Source organism: Erinaceus europaeus, chromosome 12, assembly GCF_950295315.1.
Source record: "Erinaceus europaeus chromosome 12, mEriEur2.1, whole genome shotgun sequence".
Classification (NCBI taxonomy): Eukaryota; Metazoa; Chordata; class Mammalia; order Eulipotyphla; family Erinaceidae; genus Erinaceus; species Erinaceus europaeus.
The window spans coordinates 7,866,323-7,888,787 of record NC_080173.1 but is presented as its reverse complement, the minus strand read 5'-3'; positions in this window follow the sequence as shown (position 1 = coordinate 7,888,787).

Genomic DNA, 22,465 nt, shown 5'->3' with positions numbered 1-22,465 from the left:
ATGGTAAGGATTCTCCAAACATATAATTTGTCTCTCTGTTGTGGGGAATGAACATTGATCTTTATCTATAAACTGTGTTCATTTTGGATGCTGAACTGTGGGGTACAATGACTGTTTCCTTAAAAAAAGTTGGCATCTGTGATCAATCAGAGAAGCCTTTTAATTTTGGAAGCTTGAAACAATCATGAATCCACTGTGGATCTCTTTTCCTTGGTTTTTGTCTTTTTTGCTATCATTAGCCTGGAGACCTTTTACCTCAGTAACCCATCTGTTCTTACTGAATATTCCCCACTGAAGTCAAGCCTAATGAAGGATGACTCTCCAAAGGTTCATAAGTTTGATTTGCATAGCCATTCAGAGTTTGAATATCCATCAGAATTTCTCTGGCCTGGAAATCAAGTTAGAAATGTCATGAGACCATGTTCTCATGGGAGATGTCTCCAAATTTTTCTTTCTTTGGTTTTCAACCAGCTAAAAATAAATTATTGAAAGCTTTCTCATTTCCCCTTTCTTCATTTAATTGTACTTGTCTTTCTACAATGACTTTGTGTAAAAATTTACCTTGATTTTAAATATACTAGGAAGCATGAAACTATCAAATATTGACTTTGAGTGCATTTTAAATCAGTTTTAGCTACCTACTTTGTGTATTATCTATGTCATGGGAAGAAAAAAAAGGCAATGGAAACAGCAACTCTCAGTAAGTGAGAGTTCAGAAGTTCTGACTTACATCTTAAACTCAAGAACCAGCTAACATTCACATTTATAAGAAAAGATAAACAATCATATTTTCAAAATAAATATGTTCCTACACTAATTGTGTTGAATTGCATTTACTGAAACATACATAAAGTACGTGCAAAGATAGTTCTTGTTTTGTGAAGTGGTCAAATCTAACTCACCTGTAAAAATTCCCTGAGATTTAGACGTTTTCTCTGGACCTTTCATTTATTCATTTTATTTTAAAGAAATGCACTGTTATCATTATACACATGCATACTTATGTAGACCATATAAGAAATCCACCTGTAAATTTCCTGATAAAAAATCACTTCTTTGCATAGAAATTTTAAATGAATAGAAATAATTTCTAAAATCTCACTCTACTATAGGATGAAACAGAAAAAAAGAAAAGTTCTGCAACCACAAATCACTTTCCTGGATTTTAGTCTGGCTACTTGTACAAAATAGTATCACCCCAAATCATTTCCAAATCCACCCAAATTCACATATGCAATAGGGACCTGTCCTTTAGTTCTTGATTTATGCTTAGTTTTGAAGGATGAGTGTTCCAAGTCATCAGATAGCCTCTTTTTCAGGACTTGAGATGAAAGAGAGGAAGTAAATACATGAGGAAATTGCCCTGAGGATGTCCTCATCTGGTTCCAGACAAAAGCACACATTCTATTTATTTTCATAACAGTAATTTGCTTAAACAAATTATATAAGTGTACTGAATTACATGTGTACATAGTAAATTAAATAATAATAATAATACTCAAATTCCAAGATAAGATGCTAATTGCAGTTTCCAAAGTATTCTTTAAAATAATTATCTTCTCTATCTAATAATTATTATCAAATTATCTGGTGTATACCCTACCATACGTAACAGGAAAAGCAGAACTTAGCTACAGCTATGCAAAGAAAGAATCATATCATTAATAACTCTTTTAAGTTAGCCTGGGATCATTTTGACTGTAGAAGATGGTAGTATCTTAAATTGCTATTAACTTAAATGATGGTTTTGTGAACTACGGTTTCTTTTTTATCATCTCTAAGATAAATCTAGTCTTATTTAAAGCACTTTCTGTAATATTTTGTGTTTATAGGTATTGTAAGAGTAGTAAATGCTAGTATGTAGGAGAAACGGATAAATTTTAAGTCTTACAACGCCCACTACTGAATCAGAATGAATTAGGGAACATGAATACGATAGTTAAATCAAATAATTTGAAAGAATAATCAATACCCCCCCAAAGGAATAGATAGTTTAGCAATGTTTTTTTTTTATCTTTTATGATCTTTTAAAAATTCTCCATTATCAACATACTTTATACAGTGTGTATATGATTATGACATTGAGTTTAACAATGAATCTCTTCTGTATCCATATATTATTTGCTTTTTAATGTCATAGGCACTTTATATTGCTAATACTTCTTACATTTGGATACTTGTATGTCACAAACAAAACGGCTAAATATAGAAGTGCCTTTTGTTATACTTACTAGGCACGACATAGCAAGAAATTACACAGTTTCAACATCTTGACAGTATGCTAATAAAGTGGAGAAGGGTCATAGAAAAAAAAAAGTGAAGACAGAAAAATAGTTCCCCATGGAAGGAGTTGAGAATTTCTCTAATAACAGAATGAGTGAGCAAATCAAGAGAACCACTACTCTGCTACTGTTTAAAAAGACTCGAGATAACCATGTAAACATTTCAGGGAAAGAACCATTTATTTCCTCTATTATCCTTCTGGGTGAGAGTTGTAGTTTGGTGGTGTGAACAGTAGTCCTTTCAAATATCTTGATTGGTCATACTTCTTTCAGAGAATAATAAAGTGAATCAAGAACTATATTAAGTGCTTCCTGATAACGAAATTTAGAAAAGTACAACTCAAATAAAGGGAACATACTTTCTGGGAGTGATATTTTTTTAATTATTATTTAAAATAATATTTTAATAATAATTTCTAAGAGTAGAAAGGAGATTTTCATATTTCATCATCTTTGGGGGAAGATAGAAGGTGATTTTTTTTCATCTCTGAGTTTTGGAACCTGCATTCAATTTATAATCTTATTAAAGTTGAGATGTCATACTGGTTAAAGATTAGCCCCTGAGTCTGTGAATTATCAAATCCTAGACATTTTAACCACTAATAGTAGAAAATATTTTCAAATTACTTTACTTGTTGAAGTATCATTATTAACACAAAAATGATTTCTTTCAGAAAGAATTAAAGTACAAAATAGCAGATATTTTGAGATGCTAATCAATTTGTAATTCATTAAGGGTGCGACATTCAGAACAAATTTTTTAAATTAGAAAATTTTAATTCATAAGATTTTATGCTTCTCTTGTATTCACAGAGACAAAAACTTTCCTGAACTGAGTTAATCTTACCATCCTCTGACTCAAGACACTAAAGTTATAGTATAATATAGTAAATGGTACAATACAATTTGCTTTTATAGCATCAAGAATAAAATTAATATAATTATCAGATACATAAACTCCCATAACTTCAATATACCTATTCTGTATAAGGATTACATTTTTTTAAAGATTTCATTTATTTATTAATGAGAAAGATAGGAGAGAGAGAGAGAGAGAGAGAGAGAGAGAGAGAGAGAGAGAAGAACCAGACATCACTCTGGTACATGTGCTGCCGGGGATTGAACTCAGGACCTCATGCTTGAGAGTCCAGTGCCCTGGCCACTGTGCCACCTCCCTGACCACAGGATTACTTTAAAAAAAAAATCTAATCCAGTTATCTCACTGACACAATTTAGTTTTCCTAATGATTAAAGCAGATGTAAATTACTGGGTTTTGGAAAAGTCATGACCTGTTTTCGTTTTTCTTTTCTTTCTTTCTTTCCTTTTTTTTTCTTTTTTGACTCCAGAGTTATTGCTGGGGCTCAGTGCCTACCCCATGAATCCACTGCTCCTGTAGGTCATTTTTTCCCCGCTTTTGTTGACCTTGTTGTTGTAGCCTTGTTGTGGTTATTATTATTGTTAATGTCGTTCGTTGTTGGACAGGACAGAGAAAAACGGAGAGAGGAGGAGAAGACAGAGAAGGGGAGAGAAAAACAGACACCTGCAGACCTGCTTCACCGCCTGTGAAGCGACTCCCCTGCAGGTGGGGAGCCAGGGCTCGAACCCAGATCCATATGCTGGTCCTTGGCTTTGCGCGAAGACGTGCGTTTAATCCACTGCACTACCGCCCGCCTCCCCCCACCCCACACACACACTTGTAATTAAACTGAAAGATAACATTAAGCATATCTGAACAAGGACTAGCCAGTTTCATAGATGTTAAGGCTGTGACATTCTGGATCATGCAGTCACTGCTGCTATAATAACATTCATTTGCTGTCAGCACTCCGAGGTTATAACAAATTAGCTAGATGATGAATGAATATTAAAAGCAGCATGTGGATTCACTGGGCAAATGTACACCCAGTGTGAAATCCACTTGTCTCCAAGCTAGTGAGATAATTTCTGGATCACACATGAAGTCATGACTATTGAATGTTAAAATATTCTAATATACAGTACTTACAGTAACAAGATAATAAATATCAACACTGGCACTGGCAGAACTATTGAAAAATTTACTTTTTTTTAATAGTGATTATTTCATGTTTAGAGCAAGGGAAATTGGATAGTTTCATTACACCTTTTCCTTTAAATTTTTTTTCCCCACTCCCTCCTTCCTCTTTTTAAATTTCAATTAATTAATTGTATTTGAGACTTTTATATTAATTAACAGTGTTTTACAGGTCCTGGAACATGATGGTTGAGGAGGACCTAGTGGGGCTTGAACTGTTATGTGGAAAACTGAGAAATGTTACACATGTACAAACTAGTTTAGTGTTGACTGTAAACCATTAATCCCCTAATAAAGAAAAAATACAAAAATATACAATATCAAAATCAAGAAATGATATTTAGTAATACAAAGTAATGAACAAGCTTTTTTGAAAAAAAAACATGTTTTTTATTTATTATTGAATAGAGATAGAGAAAAATTGAGAAGGAAGAGAGAGGTAGAGAGGGGGAGAGACAGAGAGACACCTGCAGCCCTGCTTCACCACTCATGAAGCTGTAGGTGGGGACCAGGGACTTGAACCCAGGTCCTTGTGCACTGTCATGTGTGAGCTTAACCAGGTGCACCACCACCTGGCCCTGTAATTAACAAGCCTTATCCAGATATGTATCTTTCTTATCAATGTCCTTTATCTAGGGTTGAGTACGAATCACAATCCTTCATTTCTAACAGATGCATAGCATTTTCTTAGTCTTCTCAATTTGAGAAAACAATAATGCCCATTACTAGTAATGATATTCGGGATGAAATCTCAATGGTGTTACAAGTTGAAGCAAACAACAACAACAAAAATGTATTTTCTCTGCTAATGAAATACCCTACATTCTTGGGCACTTTTCATCACACCTTGTCACCACTACAATAAACGATAAAAAAAAAAATTAAAAATAAAGTAAAAAAGTGTATGGGGCAGCTTTTCCTAGACATTTTATTTTTATTGTATTTTATTTTTTTAAACATCTGCTCCTCCTACTTCCTAGATCACATACCTGAACGGAAATAGAGCGAAATCTAACCACAAGTAACTGGTATCTGTAATCAAAATATACTTCCAGAGAATTCATGTTTGTATATATATACATATATACACACATGTGGTCAACAGACGTGTGGTATTTTATAGTGTATATAGACAAAATACCCATCTCAATATATTGTACAAAAAACTCTTTTATTCTACTGAATGCATCAAGCTATATATATTAGTCAATCTATTAACCTAAATGTTTTAAACTTTTTTTTTCTTCCTCCAGGGTCATCGCTGGGGCGATGACCTCCAACTATGAATCCATGGCTCCTGGAGGCCATTTTCTCCATTTTGTTGCTCTTGTCATTATTGTTGTTGCTGTTAGATAGGGCAGAGAGAAATTAAGAGAGGAGGGGAAGACAGAGAGGAGGAGAGAAAGACACCTACAGACCTGCTTCACCACCTGTGAAGCAACCCCCCACCACTGCAGTTAGGGAGCCGGGGGCTCGAATCGGGATCCTTATGCCAGTGACCACCCTGAATTTAAGCCAAGTGCCGCTTAAGCCACTGCACTACTGCCTAGCCCCTTTAAACTTTGTATTTGTGAGAGAGGTAGAAGGACAAAGGGAGAGACACCTGGCCATACGCCATCATTTTTGGTGTTGTTGGTCAACCTTTGGGTCTCGTAGATAGAAGGCAAGATCTCTAACTCTAAGTCAACTTTATGACTTAGTATCTTTTTTGTTATGTTTTAAATTTTATTTTGTTATTGAATACAGACAGACAAAAAATGAGAGGAAAGGGGAAAATAGAGAGGGGGAGAGAGAGAGACAGAGATAAGTGGGGACCAGGAAATTGAACCAGAGACCTTGTACATTATAACCTGTGTGCTCAACTAGGATGTCACCTTAAATATCTTTGCCTCTTCTGTATTCACATGTTGAAAAAAAGGTGAAAGTATTTAAAACCTTTACAGAATAATAATACGTAATATCACAGATCAGGCAAGCTGCTAGGAATCAAGTTTCATTATTAACTGAGTCATAGGTAGACCAAATTTCTCTGGGTTTTCTCTCCCTATCAGACCTTTATAGAATATCTGGAAATCAGGCTGGGCAGTGGTGCACCCAGTTAAGGGCACATAGTTAAGCCCCCAGCTCTTCACCTGCAGTAGGGAGACTTCCTGAGTAGTGAAGCAGGTCTCTGTCTCTCTTTCTCTCTCCTTCTCTAGCTCCTCTGCCCCTTCAATTTCTCTCTGCCCTATCAAATAAAATAGGAAAAGAAAAAAATAAAAGGAAAAAAGTGGCTGCAGTGATAATCCTGGAGGCAAAAAAAAAAAAAAGTTTGGAAATAAATCATGCATTTTAATTTTACTTTTTTATTATTTGTGGTTCCTGAGTCCTGTATGTTCATAGTTCATCACCTCTACAAAATTATTTTCATTCACATATTAGATAGGTAAGTAGGTAGATAGACAGACCCACCATAGACAACATCAGAGCTCCCTCCCAATGGCTTCAGTATTTCCTTGTTGTGCCATGGTTTGAATCAGAACCACATATTAACAAGGCACGTGCCCTACCCAGTATATTATTCTCAGACCATATATATATATATATATATATATGCACTTTATTAAGATAAGATGCATTTCCTCTATAAAGATATATAATGATGGTTTGAATAATAATATCATCATATGTATGACTAAAGTAAAAATAAGTACTAGGATGTGAGTCAAACAGAGCAAGATAATCAATACATCTCTTTGTTTAGGGAAATCTACAAGATTTCATTCAAATTGTACATAATAAAGAGAAAAACATATCCTTGCTCTATTAAACTAAAAAATCACAATTAGTGTTTGAAATGTCATATACTCACTATTCCTCCCCATGTTTCATTTGAAGTTAATAAATAGACTTACAAGTTTGTCTTATTAAGCCATTCAAAGTCAAGCACACCGTTAGTCAAATACAGATCCCAGATGGTTCTTTCTGAATGGCTATACAAAGCAAAAAAATCTATGATCCTCTGAAAAAGTTAGCTTCTTTAAAAAAAAAAAACCCTTAATATCTCGGGTTCATTAATATATAAATTCATTGTTCACATCTTGAGCAAAAAAATATATATTTTTCTATTTTATCTTTTCCACTAGAATTATATTAAGAGAAGTTCTTCACACACACACACACACACACACACACACACACACACACACACACACACACACAGGCATGCACCAATACAAACACAAATACATATCCCCAACTCACAAGCCCAAACCACTCTCCCTCTGTGATGTAGCCAGTTAGATGTGTTCCTTTTGGAAGGTATTCAGTTATTCAGTGGAGACTCACTATTTGCTATTCTCAACCCCTTCATTGTGGCTTTCTTCTGATGTAGAGATGCTACACAGATCTTGGGGGAATCTTTGTGTTTGAAATCTGATAATATTGAGAGTCGGGCGGTAGCGCAGCGGGTTAAGCACATGTGGCGCAAAGCGCAAGAACCGGCATAAGGATCCCGATTGGAGCCCACGGCTCCCCACCTGCATGGGGGGGGGTCGCTTCACAGCCTGGAAATAAAGGGGGGAGGGGGAATGACCACCAGGTGTGTAGATGCTACGTTCCACGTACACTACTAATAAGTGAAATCTGATATTATTTTGCCAGCAATCTTATTTTATCAACCAAAAGGTGTTTGTCTTGACAAATGTTTACCTCCGCTTCTGCTTTTAAGTGTAAATGTTCTTATTGTACCTTCTAAATTATTATTGCTTTTATTTTAATAAGGCAAGAAAAAAATGTATGTATCCTACCAAGAAAATTATAACAAAAAAATTTAGAGAAGAACTAATACTGTTTTCTTCTTACGCTCCATCATTTATATGCTTTCTCTTCCAGTAGCTTACTCAAACTATAACGATACTTTAAATATATGCATTAGAACTAATGATTTTAAGGGATTCGGGCGGTAGCGCAGCAGGTTAAGCGCAGGTGGCACAAAGCGCAAGGACCGACGTAAGGATCCCGGTTAGAGCCCCGGGCTGGCTCCCCACCTGCAGGGGAGTCGCTTCACAAGCGGTGAAGCAGGTCTGCAGGTGTCTGTCTTTCTCTCCCCCTCTCTGTCTTCCCCTCCTCTCTCTATTTCTCTCTGTCCTATCCATCAATGATGACAACAATAATAACTACAACAATAAAACAAGGACAACAAAAGATAATAAATAAATATTTTAAAAAAGAACTAATGATTTTAGAGTGAATTACATGTTTTAGAGTTTAGCTTTCTTAAAATAAAAAATACTAAAAAATTTTGAAAAGAAATGAAAAATTGATAGGTTGTCAGGTTGGTATTTACATTAATTAATTCAAACTTTAAGAAATATTAGGACTGGGTAAATATTCCTTTTTAAAATTTATTTATGTATTTTCCCTTTTGTTGCCGTTGTTGTCTTTTTATTGTTGTAGTTATTATTGTTGTTGTTGTTGATGTGGTTGTTGTTGGATAGAACAGAGAGAAATGGAGAGAGGAGGGGAAGACAGAGAGGAGGAGAGAAAGACAGACACCTGCAGACCTGCTTCACCACCTGTGAAGCGACTCCCCTGCAGGTGGGGAGCCAGCCGGGGGCTCGAACTGGGATCCTTACACCTGTCCTTTTGCTTTGCGCCACTTGCAGTTAACCCACTGTGCTACCGCCTGACTCCCCTGGGAAAATAGTTCTAATTAAGCCTGCTAGAGTACCACTGCCTATACTTGAGGTCCATAACTTACCAGGTTCAATTCCTACTACTACCTTTGTCAATATTGAGTGGTGCTTTATTTTCTTCCTTTCTTCCTTCCTTCCTTCCTTCCTTCCTTCCTTCCTTCCTTTCTCACTCCTCTTATTCGGTCAATATTTATAGAATATTGTTAAATTCCAATAGAGTATTTTGTTTATATGTCTGGTAATTTAGACAAGAAATTGAATTTACTCATAAACTTAATGAACAATTAGACAAAAGTCTGAGAACAGAGCTCTGTTATCAGTGTAATCTAAGTGTGTTGGTTTGGAAATAGCATTTTAAGTCTGGATTTAAAGATTTCTCTCTTGAAAGAGAAAGAGGGGGAGAGAGAGAGATGAAAAGATGTAACCTAGATAAACTGCAGGGACTTTTTCCATGCTAAAACTCTGTCATACTGTAATTCACTTTCAACCTAGACATACACAAAACCGTAAGTACCACTTCCCACTAATGATGGAAGTGTTACATAATGCACTTTTTTTTCCCCATGGGGCTAGGCTTTGTGCACATGCATATATGGTTTCACCATTCAAGGTCACATTTTGATCCAGATAGAGAGACAGAGATAACAGAGAGAATCCACATCTCTGGAGCTTTAACTAGTGGCACAGCACCTCCTATGCTATGTGAGGGCTCGCATCTGGGTTATACAAATGGCAAGACCTATAACCCACTCCATCAGCTATGGGCTCTATAATTTTTTTAAATTTTTATTTATTTATTTATTTACCCTTTTGTTGCCCTTGTTTTCTCTTTTTTTCTTCTTTTTCTTTTTTTTTTTTTTTTTTTTTTACCTGAGCACTGCTCAGCTCTGGCTTATGGCAGTGCAGGGGACTGAACCTGGTTTTTCATTGTTTTGTATCTATTATTATTGTTGCTATTGATATTGTCGTTGTTAGATAGGACACAGAGAAATGGAGAGAGGAGGGAAAGACAGAGAAGGGGGAGAGTAAGATAGACACCTGCAGACCTGCTTCACAGCTGGTGTAGCGACTCCCCTGCAGGTGGGGAGGGGGGGCTCCAACCCGGATCCTTAGGCAGGTCTTTGCGCTTCACATCACGTGCGCTACCTCCGGACTCCTTCGGACTCTATAATTAACCGCATTGCCTGAATTTACAAATATGTAGACCCATCACAGTCCATTTGATAACTAGATTTTCATATTAGCTCTGAAAATACTGACATATCTTGGTTACAGCTCAAAGTGAATACCAGTCAAACTTTACAACGTGTGTGTGTCTGTGTGTGTGTCTCTGTGTGTGTGTGTCTGTGTGTGTGTGCGTGTGTGTGTGTGTGTCTGTGTGTGTGTGCGTGTGTGTGTGTGTGTCTGTGTGTGTGTGCGTGTGCGTGTGCGTGTGTGTGTGTGTGTCTGTGTGTGTGCGTGTGTGTAGGGGTTAAAAGGTTAGACAGTTATATTTATTCTATTGTACTTTTCCCACATGGCATTTTTAGAGCAACAAGGATAAATTATCTATATACATTTCTTATTTTATTTCCTGGGTCTTTTGATACTAAGGAATATTCTCTAGAAACGAGTCACATCTGGAAGAAGTTATAGCTTGATGAAGTTATCTCAGATTTTCAAAGGACAGAACACCACGCCCCAATTCTGTCAACTGGATGTCCCTATGGCAGAACCCCCTTTTTCCCCACTGATCTCCCAGAGATTTGTTCCCCTTGTCTCTCAGTTAACTGGTCTACTGAGCAGCAAGCAAGTAGAACTCCAGATTCAGTTACAGCACTCAAGAAACTCAATTTTTTTCTTTATCCACTGTGGTTCTTTGCACCTGACTTGTCCTTATTAAATTCAGAAACATCTATAACAAAATGTTTACTCTTGAATGATGAACTATTTTCCAGTAGAAACATTCTATTCATTTAACTGTCAGTGAGTTGCCCTCAATGAGGTTTGAATGGGAAATGTTCTTACAATATCTATGATGTTTATAAAGCCACTAGGTTAGTAACATTATCTGATCATGGAAATGAGGAGTGTGCTAAGTATTTTTTATTACTGAGCATACATGAAACACGGCTTTCTTCATTGGAAATTTTCAGGTTAACCACAATTTGGAGATTTGCTTAACATAAAGCAGAAACAAAATTGTTAGAATACTTAATTTTCTACTTGTCTAGAAACACCAAGTTAGAGACTTAAGAGTTAAATATTTTTTGGTTTTTTAAAATATTTATTTATTTTCCCTTTTGTTGCCCTTCTTTATTGCTGTAGTTATTATTATTGTTGTTGTTGTTGTTATTGTTGTTGTGGGTGTCATCGTTGTTGGATAGGGCAGAGAGAAATGGAGAGAGGAGGGGAAGACAGAGAGAAAGATAGTCACCTGCAGACTTGCTTCACCACTTGTGAAGCGACTCCCCTGCAGGTGGGGAGCCGGGGGGCTCAAACCAGAATCCTTATGTTGGTCCTTGCTCTTGGCGCCGAAGAAATATTTTTGAGAGGGGCTGGGCGGTAGCACAGTGGGTTAAGCACACATGGTGCAAAGCGCAAGGATCGCGGAAGAATCCCGGTTCGAACCCCTGGCTCCCCAACTGCAAGAGGGTCGCTTCACAAGTGACGAAGCAGGTCTATAGGTGTCTTTCTCTCCCCTTCTGTTTTCCCATTTTCTCTCGATTTCTCTCTGTCTTATCCAACAATGACAGCAATAGCAACAGTAATAATAACAACAGCAACAATGATAAACAAGGGCAGCAAAAAGGGAAAAAATAGCCTCCAGAAGCGGTGGATTTATAGCGGGGGCAAAAAAAGAAAAGAAACATTATTTTTGATATCCAAGTGATAAGGCCTTTCTAATCAGATGTACTATTATTGAATTCTTCCTGTATGTATTTAATAGGATTAGAATAATTTGTCTACAGTTTGTTGTTGCTGTTGTGTGTGTTGGGTCAATATATTTTTATTAAAGACAATTTGGAAACTTTCATTAAAAAAAAGAGTAGCACAAAACTGGAAGTTGAAGAGAAACAGGTTATAACACTGAGGTAGAAAGGGATCCAGTGCTTCATCATTTATTTTCATTTGTTTTAATCTGTGTTTATCATCGCGAAACTTAGAATAATAGTGTTCTCAAGGCCAATGTGAAGGAAAAGAAGGAAATTGAAGTTCATTGTGTCAGGGGTACACATTGCCACCCTCACCAGGAAAGGGAAGGGAATCTGAGAAACCTCAAGACAATTAAAATTTGATTTCCATATCCTTACTGACAATGTGCTACTTACCTGCTGTGGGATTTGAGCCTCCTGTCAGATCACAATTCTTACAGAAAGGGACTGGACCAGATGTAAGCAATTAGCTTTACAAGAGTAACTACTCAGCTATTAATGGTTGGTGCTGTGTCATTTTGAATAATAGAATGGCTTGCTTTGTAAAATAAGGTATAAAGAAGCTGGATTCACTAAATAGTAAAATGAGGCTGATTTTTTCTTCCCTTTTGGGCACTTATTGGGTTAATTACCCCCCCTAACATAGACTGAGTAGTTATATAATATAAAAAGCTCTTTTTCATATTCCCTCAGTGTGTACTGGGACTCCATGTATAGAATACACCCCTCCCCCTCAAAAAAAAATTCAGCCAGTGCCAAAATCTACATTTTCATTTGGCGAACTAGTTAAATCTATTCACGATCTGGTGCCTGCATCAAATTTCAGAGCCGACTAGACTGCCTTGGCTCCTGGTTTTTGTTGCTCGACCTGTCTCCGACTGAATTCAGCTATGATGTTACATCTTTCGCTGTAGAGAATTTCTAATAAGGGTGGCCTGTTTTCCTTTGCCATTGAAGAGTGCATACACAAGATTCAGCATTTTCAAGCAGGGGCCAACTGGAGCCACCGTGTGGAGCACGTTTTGGAAAGAAACTCCTTGTTTCTTTAACTCCCCCACCCCACCCTGTTTTCTCTAAAGATTTGTTTTAATGGCTCTAGTACTACATAAAACTCATGTACTCTCCAGTGAGTCAGCTGTGCAGAGAATGTTGTCAGGAATCAAGAAAGTATGAGATCTAAGAGATTAATCTGAAAAAAAAAATGCAGGGAGTTAGGGGTACTGTTTGAAGCACAGGGAGAACATTTGAAAAGAGATCAGGAATATTTGTGATGCCCAAGAACCTTGTAAAAACTAATTTTCTTGTTGAGGAAGACTCAGGTGGAGAAGTAGGTAGGGGGGTGGAGAAGGAAGATTAAGTCAGTTGCTAATATAATACATTTTGGAGACTTAGTTGAAATGAGGAAACACTAATCAGATCGATGAATATTAGGAGGTGGTAACATATATGTTTGCTAGGAACAGTCCAGGTATACTATTGTTATTCTGTTTGGACTCTAAATTGGATGATAAAATACATTGTTTTAAATATATATATACAATAGGAAACTATCTTGTGCTTTTTTATCACGGCACGGAAATATTGGTATAGTTTATTTCCTCTCAGCAACAGAAGGCTTTACTATTCTGTGAAACACTATGCCTCACCACTATTCACTTAAATACTATTCTTGAAGCATCTTGCAGTCACATTCAAACAGTTATTAGAAATCAAGAGCTACCTCAGGAGGTGATAGGAACGTATACACTTTGACATCTGTAGACCACTGAGTATGTTCTAAATTCTATCAATGTAGTTTATTAAAACACTTATGACAATACCTAAACAAATAAGCATCAGTGTTGCAACAAATCTTTACTTAATGTATATACATCTATATATTGTAACCACACTTGAATTGTGGAACACTGGTTTTTTTTTTGTTTGTTTGTTTTTTGATCCCTGATTTGAAAGAAAGTTTATGGTTGAAAGATGGCTGTGGATATAAAGCTAAATGAAAAATCTAGCCATAGTATCTTTGAACAATATCATCAAACCATTGTGACATCCAACATTAAGAATATAGAAACTGGGAAGTCAGGTGGTAGCGCAGCGGGTTAAGCGCACGTGGCGCAAAGCTCAAGGACCAGAGTAAAGATCCCGGTTCGATCCCCCGGCTCCCCACCTGCAGGGGAGTTGCTTCACAAGCAGTGAAGCAGGTCTGCAGGTGTCTGTCTTTCTCTCCTCCTATCTGTCTTCCCCTCCTCTCTCCATTTCTCTCTGTCCTATCCAACAAAAACGACATCAATAACCACAACAATGTTAAACAACAAGGGCAACAAAAGGAAAAATAAAAAATATATATGGAAACTGAGAAAGGGCACAGCTTTTTCTTTCCCCAAATTACAAATACTCACAAGAAGAGGGAGGAGCAGGAGAGGAGGAAGAAGAGGAATTGGAAGAAGAAAAGCACCAATAGCTAACTGGAGCGAAACCATAGTCACGGAAGAAAAAAGGTCCATATCTTGATGAACACGTTTTTCTCTTTTCCGCCTCTCCACAATGTCATTAGAGAAAACGGACACACACCAGCAACACTGGAAGTGGTGAACATGTGGTGTCATCCAGTAAGTAAGAGCTCAGGAGAGGTTTCAGGAGGCAGAAGATATGAAAGAAAAGGGAAGTCCAGAAAGAAAGCGACCCCAGCGACAGGTGAGAATCTCTAAGAAGAAGACGGTAACATTCATACATTTTTAACACTAATTTTTCATGAAAATAGTCCCTCTTATTTTTCTTTCCAATTGTGTTTATGATTCAGTTTTTTACAGTCTTAACATTTCCCCACTTATTTGCCTTATTTGTCATCTGTATTTCCCTTTTGAATGTCACGTGCATTGGTGGGAGTCCTTTAGTAAAATCAAAGCCTGGGAGTATATATATAAAAGGTCAAGAACAATTCCCCCTGACAAAAAAATGAAATCCATTCACTCTTCAATGGGTATACTTTCCATCTCTTCCATTCCCAGTTTCCGTGATATATTTTTTTAACCATTTAATGTCCCAGATGAATTTTTTTTTTGAGTTTTACAACAATTCATCTTTGTGATGATGAAAATTATTTATTTATTTATTTGTTTATTTATTTTTGCCTCCAGGGTTATTGCTGGGGCTCAGTGCCTGCACCATGAATCCACTGCTCCTGGAGGCCATAACTTCCCTCTTTTTTTGTTGCCCTTGTTGTTGTAGCCTTGTTGTGGTTATTATTGTTATTGTTGATGTCATTCACTGTTGGATAGGACAGAGAGAAATGGAGAGAGGAGGGGTAGACAGAGAGGGGGAGAGAAAGACAGACACCTGCAGACCTGCTTCACCGCCTGTGAAGCGACTCCCCTGCAAGTGGGGAGCCGGGGGCTCGAACCGGGAACCTTACGTCGGTTCTTGTGTTTTGTGCCACGTGCGCTTAATCCACTATGCCACCACCAGACCCCCCCAAAAAATTTATTTTTTGTAAGTTTTTTTCACTTGCTGAAGAAGGTAAAGACCTGAGTCTCTCTTGCTCATAGCTGTTTCCGTAGTGCCTGTTGCCTGAAACACTGTGCACTGCTGATGTCCAGTGAGCTCTGCTGAACACATTACCTGCAACGATTCTTTTGGCACATTGTATCTTCTGGCTTAAGGATGATTAGAAAATCCTACCTTTTAGGCCGGGAAATAACTTATATGAAGAGTGTGCTGCTTTGTCATGTGCAGGACTCAGGTTCATCCCCAGCCTCTACCCCATTAAAGGAAACTTCTGTGGTATCTCTCTTTCTCCCTCTCTCTCTCCCCTCTCAATATCCTCTCTTTCTCCTCTCTCTCCTCTCTCTCTTTCCTCTCTCTCTCCTCTCTTTCCTCTCTCCTCTCTCTCTCCTCTCTCTCTCTCTCTCTCTCTCTCCTCTCTCTCTCTCCTCTCTCTCTCCTCTCTCTCTCCTCTCTCTCCTCTCTTCTCTCTTTCCTCTCTCTCCTCTCTCTCTCCTCTCTTCTCTCTTGCCTCTTTCTCCTCTCTCTCTCTTTCCTCTCTCTCCTCTCTTCTCTCTTTCCTCTCCTCTCTCTCTCTCCTCTCTCTTCTCTCTTTCCTCTCTCTCTCCTCTCTCTCTTCTCTCTTTCCTCTCTCTCCTCTCTCCTCTCTCTCTCCCCTCTCTCTCCACTCTCCTCTCTCTTCTCTCTCTCCTCTCTCTCCTCTCTCTCTCCTATCTCTTCCTCTCCTATCTCTTCCTCTCCTCTCTCTCTCCCTCTCCATCCTCTCTCTCTCTGTCTCTGTCTATATCTAATATATCGTGTGTGTGTGTGTGTGTGTGTGTGTGTGTGTGTGTCTGTGTTTCGTATTTGATAGGAGAAAAACTGAGGCTAGGGGATGTAGAGAGGGGAGAGAGAGAGGCACCTACAGCACTATCTCAGCACTTAGGAAGCTTCCCCCTGCAGCTGGGAACTGGGGGCTTGAACTATAATATGTGTGCTCAGCCAGGTGTGCCACCCCCTGGCCCTCTTAAAAACTATTTTTAAACAACAAAATATGACATAGGACTGTTGTGTAAAGTATCCAAAATGACCATCAGCTATTACATATACCTCTAATAATTCATTAGTAGAGAACTTATGAAAAACAAGCAAGTAAACAACAAAAGCCACACTTAAATGAATCTTAGTGGGGCAGCGGTAGCACAGTAGGTTAAGCGCACATGACGCAAAGTGCAAGGACAGGTCTAAGGATCCAGCCCCTGGCTCCCCACCTTGAGGGCAGGAGTCACTTCACAGGCAGTGAAGCAGGTCTTCAGATGTCTTTCTTTCCTTCTCTGTCTTCCCCTCCCCTCTTGATTTCTCTCTGTCCTATCCAACAACAATAACAACAACAAGGGCAACAAAATGGGAAAAATGGCCTCTAGGATCAGTGGATTCATAGTGCAGGCACCAAGCCCCAGCAATAATCCTGGAGGCAAAAAAAAAAAAAAAATGAAGCTTAATTCATGGGAATAGCTTATTGGTATAATAATATCAATAGCTTATTGGTAAAGTGTTCCACTTTCTCTTCCTCTCTCTCTCTCTCTCTCTCTCTCTCTCTGTGTATGACACACACATACACACACACACTAGTATTGGAGTCTTAGCTTTGTCCATTTCCAACAAGTAGAAATTTCAAAGAATAATCCACATGTAATGAAACAGAAATATACCATTTTTCTTTTTGTTTTAATTATTTTTATTTACTTATTTGATAGAGACAGAGAAACTGAGAGAGGAGTGAGAGACAAAGAGACAGAGAGATACCTGCAGCCCTGCTTCATCACTTGTGAAGCTTTCCCCCTGCAGGTGGAGACCAGAGGCTTAAACTCGGGACCTTACCAACTGTAATGTGAGTGCTTAATCAAGTGAACCACTGCATGGCCCCTACACCATTTTTCCTAAGACCTATTCCCCCAAACAGTTATTTGTTTGACCTAGATATTATAAAAACTCAACAGTCCTAGCAACATGTACTCCTGAGAAAGAATAAACGTCAACAGCTATGTTTTATAAAAATCAATTTTCATTCCCTTTTTTTGAAAATAAATAGAAGGGTTAAGGGAAAATGCTACATTTTAATATTGTCATATCTTTCATGGGCCAATATCATCTTTGATGCAGTATGACTTAAATTCCTTGACTCCTTTCTCTGCTCATCAGGCACTCTGCCTTTAATACAATTACCATTAGTCAAATGGTAGAATCATTTATGTATGTGTAGAAGTCTTTCTCCTGACCCAGAACATCAGTTCTATGAGGGCAACGGCAGTCACATTAATTTCTTTTTCTTTTTGCCAGGGCATTTAGAAATGCACTAAACGAATATCTTATAAATAAAACCAGCTGTGTAAATCATGTGCAAAATAGGATTTAGAGACATGGAGGTGATTTGAAAAAAAAAAAGTATTCTTTGAAACAAGACAGCTTCCTTTTCTATTTTCAGGAAAGTCTCTGCTCCCTATGGAAAGTAGCAAATATATTAAGCTTTAGCATATTGTAATATCCCTTCAATATCCTCCACTGAGGTTTAAAGGTTTGTCTTGAAGGGTGGGTCATTCTTGTATCCTACTCATGACTCTGTGAAATTACAGTGTTCTTAAAAGCAGTTCACTTTGTCTGAAGTTGTTTTTTTTCTTTCTTTCTTTCTTCCTATTTCTGCCTCTCCCCACCCCCCCCCCCCTTTCTCCATGGACCTATTTACTTGTCTATCAGGAGCTAGCTTCTCTAAAGGCATTCTTGCAAGCATGTATCTTATGGAGTCTAAATAGAAATTCTTTAGCTGATGGGACAGATCAGAATGACTGTCACCTTAAAGGTGCTTTTTCCTCACCTGAGGCTGTCAACCATACCTCCCATCCCCACACCTCCCCTGACCCCCACTGTATCCCATTCCAGGCAAATTCGACTTTGAGATTTGCCCCTGTGGCACTGATACAACACAGCTCCAATCTAGAAGGAAAGAAAGGTCTACAGTCCAAACCCAATTTTGACTAATTTAAGCACATTTATCCTGAAGAGAAAGCCAAGATGTTGGGTTGGTTGGGGTTATTTATTCTGCCAAGTTTGGGTGGGTTTGCAATAGTTGAAAATTTAGTGCCAACCCTGGTCATTATGTGTTGGCACAGCAAATTAAGCTACCACACCTTTAATGAACTTAATTCCCTTATTTTGATAGAGTTCCCATTTCTAGTGTTTCACACTTTACATTTAGACACTTCTCCTATAGGTATTTGCCAAAGGCCTTTACTGGCAACAGAGCTTTGAATTAGAAGCTAGGATGAGAAACCATCAATATCACTTCTCTGTATTCTTACAGGCCAAATGTGGAATTTAGACCTCCAGGTCTAAGAGCACTTAATGTAACCTGTGAACATGTATCTCTTTTCCAGGATTCATATAATTTCCCTTTCGCTTTGCAAGCTTCAGCATCCAGACCTCGGTCAAGTCACTCAGCTTTAGCTAGACATAAGAGCAGTGGGCATGTTTTAGCTACTTCTTCTTCTTCTAGCGTTTGCCCTTCTTCCGTAGCCAGTCAACAGCAAAGCTGTCAGGAGCTGCTTGTTGCTGGCTTTGAAAGTGACTGGGATCCATGTGGATTCAGTCGGCTAGGAAGGATCGTCAGTTTCCCCAATGAATGGGTGCTCACGGGATGCACCACGAGAAGGTCAATCCAATGCAACCCTTTTAGCTACTCAATACCACCGTCAGAAGTTTGACTATACTATAAGAGAGGAAAGATGAAAGGGAGTGGTTTTCATGTGCCATCAGAGTTCTAATGATTTTAAACAGAAGATATGAACTTAATATTTTCAATTTTTTCAAGACCAATAGTTATAAAATATGAGAACTGAGCATAAGATCCACATTTTTCTGGTTTCAAAACCCAGGCAAACTTGACTGTGAAGGGTCAGATAATACATATTTTAGGGGCCGGTGGTTACATACCTGGCTGAGTGCACATGTTACAATATGTAAAGTCCCAGGCTCAAGCCCCTGGTCCCCATCTGCAGGGGGAAAGCTTCAAGAGTGGTGAAGCAGGGCTGCAGGTGTCTGTCTTTCTCTGTCTTCTCCTTCCTCTCAATTTCTGGCTATCTCTATCCAATAAATAAAGATAATTAAAAAGTTTTAAATAGATAAATATTTTAGGATTTGCCTGTCAGATAGTCTCTGTTGCAGATATAAAATCCTGCTCTTTTAATACATGAAAGAAACATAGACATAATATAACTGCAAAAATAGGTCAAGTTTCAAAGGTGGACCCCAGTTTTCTGACCTTTATACTATTAAACCTATTTTTGTAATTCCTTTTTTTTTTGGTGATAGAGACAAAAATAACTTGAGGGGAAAGGGAAAATAGAGATGGAGAGAGGCAAAGAGACACCTGCAGCATGACTTCAGTGTTTGTGGAGTTTTCCCTTACAGGCAGGGGTCAGGGGCTGGAATCTGGGCTGTTGGGCACACATTAGTGTGCATTCTACTGGGTGCTCCTCTGCCTAGCCCCTAAACTTAATTTTTCTAAAGTATATTTCCTGGAGTTCGGAGGTAGCACAGTGGGCTAAGCGCATGTGGTGAGAAGCACAAGGACCTGTGTAAGGATCCCGGTTCGAGCCCCCAGCTCCCCACCTGCAGGGGAGTCGCTTCACGGGAGATGAAGCAGGTCTGCAGGTGTCTGTCTTTCTCTCCCCCTCTCTGTCTTCCCTCCTCTCTCCATTTCTCTCTGTCCTATCCAACAATGACATCAATAACAACAATAATAATAACTACCATAAAAAAACAGGGACAACAAAAGGGAAAATAAATATTTAGAAAAAAAAAAAGTAGATTTCCATGACTTTCGTGCTTTTCCGAGGACTGCATTTTAATTACATGTTTTTTCTGCATTCTAATCACATTGCTTTTTTCCACCTTTCATCATTTAACATTTTTTACTATTAATGGAAGAATATTTATGAATTACTGAATTTCCTCTGTTGATACTTTTTTTTTGGTCTTGTAAATGCATTAATTCATCCACCCTTTCTTTCTTGAGACAATGTCAGATTTTCTATTATTTTGTCCCCAAAATTTCAAATTTAAGATTATGAAAATGGTTTTAAAACTTCTTTCTAGAAAAATTGACTCTGAACTCAAGTAAGTAATTTTTTTTAATATTTATTTTATTTATTTATTCCCTTTTTTGTTGCCCTTGTTGTTTTATTGTTGTAGTTATCATTGATGCCGTCGTTGTTGGATAGGACAGAGAGACATGGAGAGAGGAGGGGAAGGCAGAGATGGGGAGAGAAAGACAGACACCTGCAGACCTGCTTCACCGCCTGGGAAGCGACTTCCCTGCAGGTGGGGAGCCGGGGTTCGAACCGGGATCCTTCTGCCGGTCCTTGTGCTTTGCGCCACCTGCGCTTAACCCGCTGCGCTACAGCCTGACTCCCACTATTTTCATTTTTGTTTCTAAATTTGACTATTCCAATTACTCCGAAGTGGAGGCAGACAGTATTTCTTTTTATGATCGACTTATTTCACTTATTAACACAGTGTCCTCAGGGTTCATGCATATTGTTGCACATGTCATGATTCCTTTCCCTTTAAAAGAAAGGTTTATTTATTTATTTATTTATTTATTGCTGGGGAAAGACTATCCCCTCTGGCCTACATGGTGCTGGAGATGGAACTTGGAACTTCAAACGTGCAAATCCTGTGATTTACTGCAAGTGCCTCCTCCCTTCCCTCACAATTTCATTTGTTTCATTTCTTTTTATACTTCTTTTATTATTTATTTTGAAGATTTAAAAAATTATCTATTTATTTATTCCCTTTTTTATTGCCCTTGTTTTATATTGTTGTAGTTGTTGTTGTTATTGCAATGTCTTTGTTGGATAGGACAGAGAGAAATGGAGAGAGGAGGGGAAGACAGAGAGGAGGAGAGAAAGACAGACACCTGCAGACCTGCTTCACCGCCTGGGAAGCGACTCCCCTGCAGGTGGGGAGCCGGGGGCTCGAACCGGGATCCTTCTGCCGGTCCTTGCGCTTTGCGCCGCCTGCGCTTAACCCGCTGTGCTACAGCGCGACTCCCACCTTCCATCCTCTTTCCCTGAGTTTCTAGAGCAGGCGCAGTTTCTAGAGCAGGCGCAGTTTCTAGAGCAGGCATACTTTCTAGAGCAGGCGTATTTTCTAGAGCAGGCGTATTTTCTAGAGCAGGCGTATTTAACTAGCAGTTTAGGAATCTGTAATGGATTTTCCAGGAGGTAGCTCTAATGAAAATGTCAATTATCTCCACAAAGACAATGTCTGAATGTTCTTTCAGAAATCCAGATTCATCAGTTTTCATCAAGTTTAGTTTGCAGCTCTCCAATAGTAAGGAGGGCATTGCCACCTGGTGGAAAAAAATATTGAGGGGGTTAGATGGTCACCCCGGGGGGGAGGGGAAATGTGAATAGATCTAGTTGCATAAACGCAAACATTTTATTATGTACGAGAACATCAGCACAGTGTCTAAGTGGTCTAGCAGTGTAAAAACTTGCATCCATCCATGCTCAGAATCAAAACAGCGAAATGTAAGCAAATGTCGATAACACTTGATTTTTGAATAGATATAGGTTATCTTTGGCTGAAATGGCCTACACTATTTCTGTTTTCTGACACTGCTCTGAACCTATGTTCAGCCCTGTTTGTAGCATTTTCCACTGTCTTTTTCATAATCTTTAATTATGTACTTGATATAGGCTTTGGTGTTATTAGTTTCAATACTAATCATGTCTTCTCTTTAGAAGCTTATTAGTTTTCACTCTTCATTGACCATTCAACACTTTCTTCTCCTAAGTTTTATCAGCCTATTTGTCTTCAAGAATTCTGAAATATCTTTCAATATCTCAACATCTGTTTAAAATAGACATTCAAAAATATTAGGTAGGACTTAACAACACAGTTATCTCCAATCTTGATAATCATGGGTCTTTCTGACCTTATCATCACCTTAGAGATGTCTTCTTAGTCTCTGATTGTGCATTTTATACTCTCTACTGCTA